General features: G+C 44.1%; 1 protein-coding gene across 2 annotated transcripts in view; it reads right to left on the bottom strand.

The window, feature by feature from the left end:
- The window catches only part of Cdh3 (cadherin 3), a 130,590-nt gene that overhangs the window by 81,489 nt on the left and 44,683 nt on the right, over positions 1 to 4,418 (bottom strand). The gene's annotated exons all lie outside the window — the stretch shown is intronic.

Genomic DNA, 4,418 nt, shown 5'->3' with positions numbered 1-4,418 from the left:
TTTTTTTTTTTTTTTGGTACCGGGGATTGAACTCGGGTCCTTGCGCTTGCGAGGGAGGCCACCGAACCACTGAGCTAAATCCCCAGCCCCGTTTGTGAGATTTTATTGAGGCGCTCCTGTGAGTCCTGTGGTAGCTTTGGTAGAAGATGAGAGAAGTGGTCAGCTCCTGCCTCCCATGGCTACTTCGGTGGGTATCTAAAGTTAGAAAGGGACCAGAGTAACTGCCCTTTTGGGGCAGATATGATCAGAGATGGAGACAGGGGGAGACTGACTGTCGGGGGTCACATGGATACGAGGGACAAATAGGCCAAGATCTATGTCCCTGTCTAATTGCGGGCAGATATAGGTAGGATTTTGGGCCACAAAGGAAAAAGAGTCTTGATCGGAAAGGCAATGTTGTGAGATATAGTAAGAAAAGATGTTGTAAAACTCCCTGGAATTGACAGGTTTGGCTCATTTTTCCAGACCAACCAGCCAGTGATGCCAAGTTTAGGCTGAAGTGAGCTAGAGTTGTTGGAAGGTGAGATTTCAATACAATCCTATTGGAAGAGCTTAGAGGGCTCTGAGATTGTGGGTGGTCCAGAGGAAAGGAGCGGCTGAGTGGACTTTGTGTCTGTCTTAGGTGAGGTGCCATAAGTGACCTGATGAGACAGTGTGGAGGGCTTTTGAGAGTAATGCTTTGGTTACATTGAGAGGGGTCTGAAGTACCGACCACATCACACCCCCAAGACGCAGGGCTGGGGCAGGGGGCAGAGCTTAGGCTGGGAAATGAGGTGAGGGATAAAAGGAAGTTAGCTAGCTTTAAACTTAAAATAGAGGTTAGGCTGCTGAGGGCAGTGGTGAGTTAATAGTAAGTATGGAAATCTGGGTAGGTTTTGAAGGTATATCATTTTCTAAAGGATCAGATGTGAGTATGACAGAGATAAGGGTGATGCCGAGATTCTTGGTCTGAGCAATTGGAAGACTGGATTTATTTACAGAAATAGAGATTGTGGGAGGAGCAAGGGAGGGAAGGTCAGAATTTCATTTATCTATTGCAGCTAAACAGATCTCCCCAAAACAGTGGCTTAAAACAATGATTAATTTTTTCTCTCAATTTTGTGGGCTGATAATCTGGTGATTTTCTACTAATCTTTGCCCAGGGTCAGTCATATGACTGAGAGCATCTGATAGCCCAACTAGGCCTGGAGGGCCCTTGGTGGCCTTACCCAAATGGTTGGGACATCTCATTTCTCCTGGCTGCTGGCTGAGACACCTTATTTCTCCTCTGCATGAGCTTTTGCCTCAGCAAATTTAGCTTGGGCTTCTTGACTCTGGTGGTATCAAGGTTCCAACATTTGAAAAGGAAAGCTGCGAAACCTTCAAAGTCCTAGTCTCTGCAATTCACATACTGCCAAATCAAGATACAAGGCCAATCTACACTCAAGAGGGCAGGATTAATGCTCACATTGCAAAGAGCTGATTGGACACAGGGTGATTGGATTCACTGGGACCAATCGGGTGTCGGTTTGTGGGCATAAATCCAGATGCCTCTTACATATCTATGTGGACATACTGCGTTAGTTAGATATATGAGTTTTAAATAGCAAGAAGTTTAGGATAGAGATTTAAATTAGGAGACAAAGCTGAAGTAACTAAATCCACAAAACAACAGGAGATAGGTAAGGGAAACGGTGTAGATAAAGAAAATATTTGAAGACTCAGCCCTGTTGCATTTCAATTTTAAAGATGGATGTGCTACTGTATAGATCAAAGAGACAGAACAGAGAATCCCGAGGGATTACACTCATCTATATACTCCATGCAAAAGAACAAGGTGCCAGGAACAGAGCAGCCTTAGAGCCATGCCTTAGAGCCAGCTGACTATGGGCTGGAACCTCTACAATCTGTGAGCTGAAATAAATCTTTCCCTTAACTTTGGGTGGTTAGTATTTTGCCTTAGTTAATGCACAATGGTTAACTAGTTGTGGGTAACTAGTAACTGGCAACCAATGGTTTAGTATCTGATTACTAGTTGTAACTAGTATTAGCTAACTGGTGCTGGTTAACTATTGTGTGCAACTGATCATTAACTACCTGTGGGTGACTAGTAACTAGCAACTAGTGATGATTAACTAGTAACTGTCAATGGTTAACTAGTAGTTGGTAACTGGTAGCTAGCAGCTGATAGCTGTGTCCAACTAGTATTAGTTGACTAGTTATGAGTTACTAGTAATTGGTGAGTAGCAATAGTTAACTGTGTGTAACTATCAACTCATAACCAGCAATAGTCAAATAGTTTACAAACTGGGATTTACCTCAGTGGTTCCACTGCCTGCCTTGCAAGCACAAGGACCCAAGTTCAATCACAAATTTAAAAAAAACTAGTAGTTTGCAATGAGTTGTAAGTTGCATTAGTTAACTAGTTGTGGGTTACTAGTAATCAGTAACTAGAGATGGTTACCTAGTTGTGGCTAGTAACTGCTAAGTGGTGGTGGTTAATTGTAGGTAACTAATAACCAGTAACCAACAATAGTTAATTAGTTGTGGGTGTTACGGATTGTCTAGCTGTCCCTCAAAGCCTCGTGGTCATAGGGCTTTTCCACAGATGGCTAAATCTAGAGTGTGTGATGCTGGGATTAAGGGTGTGTGGTTACTAATTAGTTCACTGATTGGCATAGTTGTGGGTAGGATTAATGTGCCCCATTCTGGATGTGAGGGTAGCTTGGATAAGATGTAAGAGACAGAAAGAGGGTTGCTGCTGATCACTTGTCACTTGCTGCCTCCTGCCTGCCATGAACTGTTTCTCCTTCTGTGATGCCCTTCTGCCATGCCAACCTGCCTTGAAGCCAGCCAGCAATGAACTGAAGCCTCTACACACCGTGATCTAAATAAACATTTTCTCCTTTAACGTTGGCTGTTGGGTAGATTGTCTTTGCAAAGAGAAGTAACTGTGTCAGAATTTGGTACCAGAGAAGTAGGATTGTTGCTGTGACTGTACCTGACCACGTGGTTCAGGAGCCTTTGGAACTGGCTTGTGGGAAGAGTTCAGAAAGGTTTGGAGAGGTCAGCAGCCCTGAAATGCCTTAAAGCTGTATTTGATGGGAGACTCTGGTCAGAGCTTGGAAGACCAGAATGCTGACAGAAGTGCTGCTGGTGAAGACCAGGCTCAGGAGCTTTCTGCTGGGAAGAAAGACTGCATTGGCCCCAGACAATGGGTGCTATGTCTTGGCAGAAAGTTTGTCTGTATTTTGCTCACGTCTGGAGATCTTGCCTGAGACTGAGATGAAGGGAGAAGGACTAATTAACTTGGTGGAAGAAATTTCAAGGCAGTCTAACACTGAAGGTGGCATGTTGGGGGCTTTTAGACAGATTTATGTTGAGAATCAAGAGTAAAGAGCCCAACAAAATGATCAAAATGTTTTGAGTTTGGTCAGAAAGGAAGCTCCAGTGAAGGTATGCCCTGCAAAAAATGGCATAGAGGAGGAAATGGTCACTGAAAACATTAGCAAGAAAAAGCCAAGCATTTCAGAAAAGGACAATAGAAAAGATAACCTGAGGATGTCGAAGAACCAGCAGAACTCTGCCCTTTGCAGCCTCAAAATTAAAAAAGTGAGACTTTGCTTTGAGAAGAGGCTCCCAGAGCACCATGCTCCAGAATGGCAGCAGCCTGGGGAAGTTGTTCCTCAGGATTTAGTTTTTAGGTGCTCAGTCCCTATAGCCAAGCAAGAAGGAAGCCTGGCTACTGCTCGAGTTGGGGACAGATTTTGGCATCATCCACACGGTGCTGCTTTAGGTGCATGCAGAGGTAGAGTTGTGGGGTCAGGAAAGCTTCTACTTAGATTTCAGAAGAAGGCCTGGAGGCCAGGCCGTGTACCCGAGAGGGCAGTGTGTGAAGGTGTGAGTGTTAAGCTGAAGGTTCAGCGGACACCTCACAAGTCTGGAGAAGCCAGGAACATGAATTGGCTGAGGAAAACTGCAAGGAGGGAGCAGAGGCCGTCCAAGAGAGAACTCATGGCTGCTACAACCACTACAAATGGGCAGAACCACCCAAGCCCTCTGGAGTTCATAACTTTGGAATTCAAGATTGCCAGGGATGCTGGAAGAACTATGGGATATAATATCTGCTTTGCTGAATTTTGGACTTGCTTTGTTCCCATTACTTCCTATCCCCCTCTTTGTACCTTTTGGAATGGAAATGTTTATCGTGGGCCACTGTACATTGGAAGTGTTTAATCTTCTTCTCATTTGTACAGGGGATTACAGCTAAGAGTTTGCCTTAAATCTCAGAGGAGATTTTAGACTTGAACTTTTTTTAGCAAGGCTGAAAATGTTAGGACTTTGGTGACTCTTGGAGATGGACTAAATGCCTTTTGTATACATGCCAATACCTTAATGATTATTATTAGGCCTAAAACTTATCAGATCACAAGTCTAGA

Source organism: Fukomys damarensis, unplaced genomic scaffold (assembly GCF_012274545.1).
Source record: "Fukomys damarensis isolate Sample0158 unplaced genomic scaffold, DMR_v1.0_HiC HiC_scaffold_32, whole genome shotgun sequence".
Classification (NCBI taxonomy): domain Eukaryota; kingdom Metazoa; phylum Chordata; class Mammalia; order Rodentia; family Bathyergidae; genus Fukomys; species Fukomys damarensis.
Note: the sequence above shows the minus strand (reverse complement) of the source record. Positions and strands in the feature narration are given on the sequence as shown.